Raw genomic sequence first — 12,024 nt, forward strand, 5'->3', positions numbered from 1 at the left:
TCAATTCAAAAACGTAGTTTTAATCAATTGATATGATTTCAAACACATCAATTAAAAGTAATTGATGTGTAGTCAGTATTAATTACGAATAATTAATTCAGTTTATAAATGTTTAATACTTAATAAATAATTTTAAAGCAATAAGTTATTAAGAATTCTATATTCAGATTTAATACAAACGTTCTACTAATTTATTGTTTTAATGACCAAAATAGAAGATTATAGTACCCTGAAGATGACTATAGAATATAGTCAAAATATTGGTTTACATTAAATTTTTTAGAAAAATGATTAAATGAATTAAATGAGTTTTATTTAATTATTGACCAATATGTCCTTTTAAAAACAAAATTATTATACATACGTTTTTAATAAATTTAAAATGTATGCCTCTGTGATAATCTTGCAAATGACTAAATAAGCGATGTACTTGGGTCTCTTCGTGGTATGTGCAGAACACTAGACAACAGTGTACAACGTACACTAATCTAATTACAATGTTAAGCTGCGTACTAAAATAAAAATGTTACTTTTGCCAGCAAAAGTCGGTCCTCACATATGCATCTTACACCTGATTTTTCACAAATTAAAATAATTTAGAAAGAAATATGTATGTATTTCTAACCAACGATTTCTATGTTCTATCCCTCTAATGATCGAACGATGGATAAGACTTACGTGCATTAAAGAATATGATAAAATCCCCACAACTAGTGTCTAATATTGACCTCCTTTAAAAAGTCGACTATTCCAAATAATGGATGGATGCCATTTAATTGAGCGGCCCCACGTTCAGGTCATCTTTGCCAAATCTTCACCGCAGACATTGTCTACCAGTTAGATAGACAATGTACATCAAAAAACGTGTTTTAAGCAGACTCTCTACTTTCAAATGAGCTTTATGGCCAGCTAACCGGAGTCTATCGAGATTATTTTCTTCAGAGGATACTTGTAAACTGGGTATATTTGTACGATGCTGATTTTCTACTTTTGAGATTTTCACTACATCTTTTGGTCTTTTAACTGCATTTTTTTTTGGGTAAAAATCTCCAAGATATTGGTTGAAGAGATTGATTAATATAATGACCTATATGCACCAAGGAATCATTTGTACCATTTATGTCGAATATATCGAAAACACTTTGTACCTACAGGTATATACCATATGTATGTAATATTTTAAAAGAAAAATATTAATATGTACTGAAATTAAACTATATCGATATACATATAGCTTAGAGGAAAAATTTGTTCAAAATAGTTTTCTTTATTAAAATCCGTTGTCAAATAGATATGCTCAGAAAATCGTGCCTAGATTTATAACAAAATTATATGGGTGAATGGTAAAGTAATTTAGATAAGACCAAAGAGTACTCTCTTCTTGGTTTTTAATTATTTAGGTTATCTTGGTTGGTTTTTATTTTTATCTTTTGACAAATTTTTAAATACAACATATGCTTTTATGATATTAAGATATACTTAAGATTGAGATATATATATATTTTTTGTATATAAGTGTATATGTGCACCTCTGAAGTAATTACCAATAATCAAATAAATTCATATTTTAAGCATAATAAAATTGCAAGGTTACCAATCGAGAACTACTTAAATATTTCTTATATACAATATGTAATGTGTGTATTTATAAAATAAGATCAATATTACTAACTATTTAAACAGTTGTTGTTTTTTTTTTGTTTGTATTTCCGTTACTTTCTCAAAGTTAAGAAAGTTTAACAATAATTTCTAAATAATTGCGATAACAGCACTATACATATATATTATATATTAGAAAATAATACATATATATATTATATGAATATATAAATTTTTTGGGTAAATTGCTTTCCATGAGCAAAAAATTCAATGAAGTCACACAATCATATATATCATATTAACTAAAATGAAGTGACTATAATTAATTACAAAACCAGAAGCAATTGAAATAATGTATTGCTACTGGATATATGTCGTTATGCTATTTTTTTTATTTATTTATTTTTTTTTTTTTGATAAGAATACATATACTAATTTTATTCTAGTTCAAAAGTTTTCTAATATTCACGCAAAAGATGTCAAAAATAATAAGTTATAAAGACGATAACGTTGACATATTTCCTCCAAGTTTTATCTTTCAATTTCATTTAGACAACCTAAAAAATTGTGTTTAGTTACTGGGAGAAAAGCTTATGATAAACTTTTTTTTGTGTTTTGTAAATAAAGATAATTTTTTTAACAGTTTCAGCCGAAAACAACTGTGAAAACAAAAATTGTGCTAACAATGTTGAAATAATAAGAAAACACTTGAATTAATTTTAATTTTGAATAAAACAAAAACAATTTCTTAGAAAATTAATTCCGCAATAATTTTTATTAAAAAATTCGGAATTAGTAGAAATAAGATTTCAATTTTATAAAATTATAAAATGACAACCACTTTTCAAACACAACAACTTTAGCGCGAAGAACAGAAAACTGATCTATAGCCAGATAATTAGACCAGCATTACTTTATGGGTGTGTAGCGTATAGCAAGTCTGCCGACTCTACTATACAAAAGCTACAAGTTCCTTGGTACATCCGCACAAACGACATGCTAAGAGACCTTAGAATAGACCCGATCAAAAAATACATAAGGGACAGAGCCCTGAAGTTATATGCGAAAACTGACAGGCTATCCTACTTACCACTATCTAATCTTAGAGTAATAACTCTCCGCACGCGGAGGTACGCAGATCTTAGATCAATCACTAAATAATCATGAAGCTTGTAGGGAATACATAAATTAGTCAATAAGATGAGTGGGACCCTGTAGTACTCCCAGCTATCAACGAGTAAAAGTGACCAGTTGCGCTGACTCGAAAAAAGGATCAACATACATACATATTTTCTTAAAATTAACTGGACATGGATATTGACTATTCGTCTTATAACTAATACTACTTATTCTTTCAAAAAAAAAACTCGTTATAACGATTATTCAATTAGGTGACAGCAGTTTCGAGCAAGTTGAATCCTTCAAATATCTTGGATCAGTAATAAGCCCATACAATAACTGCAGTCAGAAAATAAATGAAACAATAAAGGCAGCAAGTAAAAGCTTTGTTGGACTATATAAAACACTAGGTTTAAATATGCTTACTAAAAAGTCAAAATTAAGAATATATAAAACGCTGATATCTTCAATCTGTATCGTGCAGAGACTTGGACTATGAAAAAATCTGATGAAATTAAGATAGATATCTTCGAACGCAGGATTATATGTCGCATACTTGGTCTAATTAGAAAAGAAGATGGCACTTATCGGTTATGATTTAGTGACAAATGTCAGTAAGAGCTAGAAGAACCAACAACAAGCAAGAGAGTAATACTAAAGCAATTACAATGGGTTGGACATATTCAAAGAATGAGCATATGGTAGATAGGCCAACAAAAAAGAAAATATTTCAATACTTACCAGAAGGAAGAAGGAAGAGCGCGTCCGAGTTTACGCTGGCTAGACAATGTGGATCAAACAGTGTCAAAGTTGAAAGAAGAAACTGGAAAATTATAACAAACGACAGAGATAAGTGGAGGCATTTTTAAAGGGAGACCAAAATTCAACTAGATCGTTGCGCCACTAATGAATGATAAATTGACTTGTCATGAACAAATAAAACTTGAATTCTTATTATTATAGACAAGCTTTGCCTTCTTAAACAATATGTGTAAGTAATTTATATAAAATTATAGGGGTATTCATTTTGTCTGGCAAACTCATTGGGAGCATGATTTCGCGAAGTTACAATGGACAACAATAAAATACACGCACAAAGTTTCTTGCTGTGCCCAAACCTATGTATACCTCAAAACTCTGTTGCTTCTCATGTGGATGTGGTATGCTGCAAAAACAGCTGTTTTCTTTGATGCTATAATTCTTGTCGTACTCTTGCAATTTTATTATAGCATTCTTGCACTTCGTGCAACTTGCAATGACCTTACAAGATAGTGTGAATACCCCTTATATGTAATGCAGTCGTAACTCGATTCTTTAACGAATTATGAAGTATTGAGAGCTTTCACTATTGAAAAGTTCCCGCTTTTAGTTCTATATAAAATACAAATAAAAATTCATTTTATATAGGATTTATGTTTAATCTTATTTAAAAAAGATATATATTTTATGTTTCTGAACTCTTAATTTCAACTTTTTTACAATTTTATTTTTTTTTAAAGTTCGGCAAATTTTTTTCTTTCTAATTTTGATGTGAATTCTCAGGATTCTTCAATACAGTTTTCTTCCATGAATTAATTTTCCTCGTCATAGTTCTCTTCTTCAATCTAGTGGACAATTTGTTCTACCGAATAATCTTTATCATCTAGTCAATTTAGAACGATTTGTATATAACCCACGATTTCTGGCTTTGAAGACGAATCTTTTCAATATATTTTTCTAGGACTGAGTTAAATTGTTAGCGAAAAGACTAACTTATCATCCAGTTAATTTAGAATGATTTGTATATACCCCACGATTTCTACCTTTGAAGACGAATCTTTTCAATATATTTTTCCAGGACTGAGTTAAATTGTTAGCGAAAAGACTAACTTATCATCCAGTTAATTTAGATTTAGAATGATTTGTGCACGGTTATTTGCTATAAAAAATGAGTTTAGACTGTAATGAATTGTTTACGCGACTGGAAAGTAGATTGAAAGTACCGAATCGCAGCTGTATTTAAATAAAATTAAACCCACTCCTTTATATCTCCTTTATATTCTGTGATTAAAATACTAATCTTAAAATACATTAAATAATTATAAGCTTTCACGGTGCTTGTAGTTAAGTACCATAAAGTTTTTTTTAATCCTAGTTTTATGAGGACTTAACGATGTTTATTACTTTTTTAAGTCAGATATATTGAAAGAGATAGAACTCTTAGTTTGATTTTTTCCCACAAAGTTTAACAAAAGTTCGTGAATAACAATTCTATTTATAAAAATGTAGATGTTCTTTATGTAAACGATGTGATTTCATATTATAGTTCTTCATATTTTTAAAGATGTACCATTCAGATATAGTAAACCAACTAGCTGTGACGCTATTGGGTGAAACTGTGGATATTCAAAGACTTCGAAGACTTTACTCCTTAGATCTTCTATTCAGACAATAAGAAAATTAATTACTATTAATAATATTGGAGGCGCTCATTTAGAAATTATGGAGAAACTGTTAGCGGATGCCTTCATTTTGAGTTTGTGCTCAAACCGGTGAAGTGCCCTAATACACATCCGATGCAATAATCGTATCAACTTTTTATGAATGCAAAAAAAAATTACGATCAAAGAAGTAAATGTTGGATACCGATCGCAACTAACATGTTATTCAATAAATTTAAATAGTTTTAAAATAAGTAAAAACATATTTAAATAGCTTAATGAAGCACCTTAATTAAGTTAACACATAATAAAATTTTTATTGATATTTTTATCTAAATTCTGCACCCTCTTGGGTGAACAATTTTCTTAAATCCAAAATTTTTAATTATTATTATTTGGACTAAGTTCGCCCATTTTGACCGGAAACTCGTCATGGTTAACCAGCATTGATTGATGATAATTGTTCATTCAAAATATTATCTATCATTATCTTAAGATAGTTACAGCTGCAGTAGTTTCTTTATTTAGTGTTTAATTTTTTTTTTGATTTATAAACTTACGGGGTTTAAAAATAGATAATAGTTAAAAAAGAACAAAAGCTAATAAAAGTTAGATGTATGTTATATAAAATTAATTTTTAAGATCCGTTTCGACGAAAGAAAGTTAGCTCTAAATATTGAATTTTGAATTGAATTTTTGGTTCCAAGACATGCGTTGAATTTTGTAAATTTTGAATTACAATATTATTCAAAGTTCATTATTTTATCTTTTAAACATAATACATATCTTGGTAATGGTTTATGAGTTAGGCTAAAGCTTTTATGCATTGTGACCAGCTTGATCTATTTCGATGCATATTAAAAATAAAGCGCCTCCTTTATATGATTCGATTGTAAAACAAGGAAGTACCCAGTTCTTTATAATCTTTATTAGAAAAAACCCTATACACTATTTAATTAATACGATTGCTCTGTTGTAAGTAAGCAACTTTTAACTGAAGAAAGCGAAAATGTATATATAGACCATGTGCGAGTTCGAGTAAATTGAGAGAAATAGTAAATTATGTCGGTATGGCAGCGAATGTTGTTATTTACCAGAATTTGGAGTAGTGTAAATTAGATAAAAATTAGGTAAATTAGGTGTTACCATTGTGAAAATTTGATAAGATGTTTAATAAATAAATAAATAAATTTGAAAAATTTAAACCAAAAATAATAAATAAGTGCGAAAATAAATAAATGAATATTTACATAAGTGTAGTGTAAAAAATTCCTAGGAAATTTCAATTTACTTTACGTAAATTTACTCAAACTCGCACACGGCCATAAAATTAAAATTACCTTTAACTCCTTTAAGGTTCTGACCACTATAAATTGAATGAAAACATTTTATTAAAAATTTATATTATTTAATATTATATTATTTATTAATATTATTATTATATTAATAATATTTTTTTTATTTATTATTTAATATTATTAAAAATTTTGTTATACTATTTAAAAACACTTCATAACTTCAAAAATTTCAACATAATCAATTTCATAATCATAATCATAATGCTGATTAACTTTGTAGTATGAATAACAATTAAAAATCAATTAATTATTAACTAAAAAATGAAGTTATCATTTATCAACTAAAATGATTGATTTAAAGTTCGTAGAACTTCAATTGAAATAATATTAGTAGAATATTTAAACATTTTGCTTCAGTAAAGCTCATAATGCATTATTCATTTATTTACAGAACAATTGAAAGTATATATTGTAGATAAGATAAATACATTAGCACAGAAAAATAATTATTTAAAACTTAATTAATTTATTTTCTTAATAACTAAATTAAATATGAAGCTTATCTACGGCAATTTATGCTCTTTAGTGTAAAATTCGAAGAAATTCTTTCAATCTTTGCTTATATCTAATAAAAATAACAGATTTATTTGTTTTAACGGATTTTTTATTAAATTATAAATGCTCAGAAGTCTCAACATATGCTATTGTTGCCGAAAAACTTACTTTGCAGGTACTTGACTTTAGTACTTGACTTCTTTAAAGATATATGTATGTAAATACGTGTCCGTATGTATCGAAAATTAGGTGTAAAACGAGCATTCACCTTCGACAGTTGTATTTTAGTTTTATTTCTTAAGTTATTTTTAACATTATAATAAATTTAAATATAAAAATTATATGAGAAAATATGTTAATTAAACACGATTTAATAAAATAAAGTAAAGATTCCAAAATGCAAATACATCACATTTCTTCACGTGTACTCTACATATACTTTTTTGATGATACTATAAGTGTCTTTAATCACTCTCTTTCAGAAAACCATAATAATAATATCTTACTATTTATATATTTTAGTATATATTGTAATATATATATATTTACTTTATTAGGTTTACTTCCGTGTTAGGTTCTGGATAAATCACATTTTTTCACGTGTACTTAACACATTCTTTAATGACAGTATAAGTATCTTTTATCACTCTCTTTTAGATAACCCTAGTAATAATGACATCTTACTATTTATATATATATATATATTAGTATATATTGTAACATATATATATATATATTTACTTTATTAGGTTTATTTCCGTGTTGAGTTCCGGAGAAGATTATAATAACGAGTGGGGACGGTTTCAAAAAAAATAAATCAAATACACAATAATGATAGAATCATTATTAATAGTAATAGATGAAGTAAAAAGAAAATCCAATATTTTTGCATGAAATAGAAAACTTTTTTACCATAATTAGAACGATCCGATTTAAATCAAATAACATATGCGCGTTCAATAATTTGTTGCCATTCTGAACGTAGTTTCATTATACTTCTCTGATCGAAGTCCTCTTTCGCATTCGCAAAAACTTGAGACAGTCGATTTTCACAAGTTTCTTTTGGAGCAAATTTTTCACTACAAAAACCGTACACTAAGAACAGAAACAAATAGCAATCTTTTGGTGCCATGGCCTGGACTATAAGGACTATATTTCCAACCAAATTTCTGAAGCTTTTGGAGAGTCATTATCGATGTGCGTGGCCTAGCGTTGTTCTGATGGAACATAATTTCTCTCCTATTGCCTGAAGCTGGCCGTTTCTATACGATTGTTTTCTTCAGACGCTCCAATTCTTGACAATACAGTTCTGAGTTAAAAGTTTTATCGTAGGGGAGCATCTCAGGAATTGTGTTGGTGAAGGTAAAAGCGAATTTGCCGAAATACGTATAGAAATATACTAAAAACAACGATCGAAATAAAAGTTAATATTCTGAAAAAACAAATATTATATATATTTAATCCTTTAACTTCTAGGAAGAGCATAGAGCCGCAACAAATATCTTCCACTCGGTACGATTAGTGGCCAATAGTTCAACTCTCCCCAGCTTTTCCGCATGTGCAACATTTCCATGTCGATTTGCCTTCTCCAAGTGAGAGCAGGTATGTCCCTTCTTCTGCTACCCATCAGGTTCCATTCAATCGCTATTCTTGTGGTGACACCGGTGGGTCTACGTGTGGCCGACCCATTTCCATTTGCGTTTTTTGATTACGTTTCTTATATGAGTTTGTTGAGTTAAAATCAACTTTAAAATATTTTTGATGGAACAACTTAAAAATTTAAAAGAAACTTACACAGCTCATAGTAGATGATTCATTGTCAATCGCACCAAACACACAGCATAACCTTCCAGACTTGGTCACTGTTTTTGCTGGCCCACCGCGATTCGACTACAATCTTGTTCACTTGTCGTTGTCGTAAGTGATCCACATTTAATCACCAGTCACCAACCGCTTCAGAAATAGGTCGCTTTTGTTGCTATTCGCAAATGGAAATTCGACCCATGAGGTTTATTGCGTTTTGGTTCTATCAGTGAGTCGGCGACTATGCTGCATTTTCATCTGTTACTGTTTTTCTCACCCCACTGAACGAGGCTGAAGTCGGCATTTTTGATTTTTCCTCAGTGTTAGGTTAATTTAGGACTATTGTGCTAAAAATCTGCCGCTTACCCATTTTCACAGTAACAGTAAAAGTTCAAAAATTAAGGTTTTAAATAGTTTATAAAAAATTTTAATATTAATAGATACAAATTTCATCACTTGAGGAAACTTTTCCCAAATATTTTTGGCTTAGACAGCCTTTCTCGCATTCTCCTTTCTTTTATTTTCTCTGTCTTTATTTTGAAGAATAAAATAATAAATAAAATAAAATAATAAAAAAATTAGTATTTTAAATTAAAAAACTCTTTTTATTGTTTCATATCTTAATAATCTTTTTTTCTCACATAAATTCAAACTCTCTTTTGTAAAAAATAAACGTTAAATCATCTGATCCGAAAATCTTACTGTGGTTTGGAGAAAAAATCTAAGTTAAGTTAAAGCGCAGCTTTATGTGGATAAATCTAGAGAGTATAGCGTATAAGATACTCGTTTTTTGCAGATCATACTGCAGCCTTGACCTCACAAACAGTACGTCATACAAATATATCATAATGCAGTATTATTCAAACAAACGTTTCTGCTAAAATTTTTATATACTATAATGCTGATAAATTTTTGTTCAAATATTTTTTAAAGATATGTTAGAGTAAATTTGTTAATAAGTTTAAACAATTTTGTTTTAATTTTAATTACAAATATTTAACCAATATTTTTAGAATTTTGAGATAGATTCACTTAATTATGAGCTAAATATGAAAGTATATAAGATAACAGCAATAAGTAAGCTTAAGTAAGTTCTAAATCACATACTAAATGGTTAATATAACTAAAATTCTGTTATTAAATTATAGAATATAAAATAATTAATATAATTAACATATTTGTTAAAAAATATTAATTTTAAAGATAAAAAATTTAATTTAAATAAATTATATTTTAAGCGATTTATAAATTATATACGAAACAATATATCTGTGATTTTAATATATCTGCACTTATGTCTGTATATGCTATAAATATCATCATCAGTGACTATACAGTCCATGTAGGACCTAAGCCTATTTAACAACATCGTTCTATTCCTCTGTGTTTTTTGTTTTTGTTTTTCAATTTCTTATGTTAATTTCTTCTAAATCTTGCTGCACACTGTCTTTCCATCGTTTTCTTGGTCGCGTTCTTCTTTCGCTGCTTCCTATTTCGTTCTCATAAATCTTAAGCGGTATTCTCATACCCGGCATTCTTATCATATGTCCAACCCATCTTAATCGTCGCTTTATCATAAATTTGTTGACTGTATCATCTTCAGCAAGCCGTTCTAGCTCATGGTTGTATCTTATGCGATACATCACGTTTTCTTTCACGGGGCCAAAAATTTGTCTGAGTATTTTTTTTTCAAACACTGTTATCTTACTTCCTTCAGTTTCAGTTAATCTTCATGTCTCGCAACCATATGTTACTATTGGGCGAATCAATGTTTTTTTTACATTTTTAGTTTTGTTTTCTGCGGAATATTATTACTTGTATTTAGTCAGTCTAATCCATAATAAGCTTTATTCCCAGCTTGTACTCTATCTTTTACTCTATGCTCTATCTTTTGTAGTCATTGTTAGCTTGTTCTCGCTAAACACAACACTTAAGTATTTATATTTATTCAATTATATGGTTGTCAATGTTCAGGACATTTGGAGTAATGATATAAATAGACTAAAAAATTAATTGAGTCTCTTTTTAATTGTCTAGAGCAGATGCTTTGATTCAAAAGTAATTCAATGGAGCAGTGCAGTCGGTTTCTGTTTTTTGTAGCTAAGACACAGAAAAAACCATGTTAAAATCTTAATTAACATGAACACCATCCCAGACATAATTGTCTGTGCTATTGTCCTCCTATTTATTATTGTTATTAAATAATAGGCTATGAATACGCCGCGATCTAAAAGATCTATTGTGCACCTAAATGACCAACTAAAACAATTCTAGACTATTTATAAATAGTCTATTTATTGGAACCAAGATCCCGCTACCAAGGTAGTCAAGTCTACTTGTTGCCGCCGTTAAATAGTTACATAGAACATGCTTTGATGTTTTCTTCTCCTCATAACAGAATCGGCAGGAATCACTTTCTAGCACACCTATATTTTCCATGTATTAATTGAGTGTATTAATTACAAATGAGTGGTTTCTGCTAAGGTTCAGAATAGCGTCAACTCTGATGTGTTTAGTATCAATAAATCTTCTTAACTGTCGCATACCTGTTTGGGCTTTCCAGTGTTTAAATAGACTTCGTTTCTCCCGTTCACATATTAAGTTTTTTTGTAAAGCTGTTTATCACCCCGCAGAAGGGCTCTACGATAAACAGAGTTTCTCGATGCTAGAGTATTGGAAAGTTGAAAGCATTCCCAGACCAACTTTAATTAAAATGTAGAGTTTGTTAAAGATTTTAGAGCTGCATGACTATCCATGTTGTCCTAACGCATATTCTTACAATTTTTTTACCGTTGTCAAACCCCCTATATTCGTTTTTTTCTATTTCTGCTTTTTTTCTGTTTCCAGTATGATTATTTAAAATTCGAGCTAAATAAATAATATTGAATACTGTGTTTCTAGCAATATTATTGTCCTTCGCTCATCTAATCTCTCACTGTCCATCATTAGCTTAAAGGCATGTCTCCATTATACTTTCTTAATTATCAGACTGCCTAAAATTCAAAGCATTGTTCACTTCATCAAAATGACATAGTGTTTTGATAGTCTCCAATAAGGGTGTTTCTGCCCGAAATATCTATATTCAGATAATGCCCTAAACATTATTGTGTTTTTCGGTCCAGAATGGAAGTATACCTATTCCGAATGACTATAACCAGTAAATGTCTTAATATTTTTTCGTGGTTTTTTGTAGTCCACTTAGTTCCTGAGTGAGTGTTCGTGTTTTATAA

The sequence above is a fragment of the Teleopsis dalmanni genome, chromosome 1 (genome assembly GCF_002237135.1).
Source record: "Teleopsis dalmanni isolate 2A chromosome 1, ASM223713v2, whole genome shotgun sequence".
Taxonomy (NCBI): Eukaryota; Metazoa; Arthropoda; class Insecta; order Diptera; family Diopsidae; genus Teleopsis; species Teleopsis dalmanni.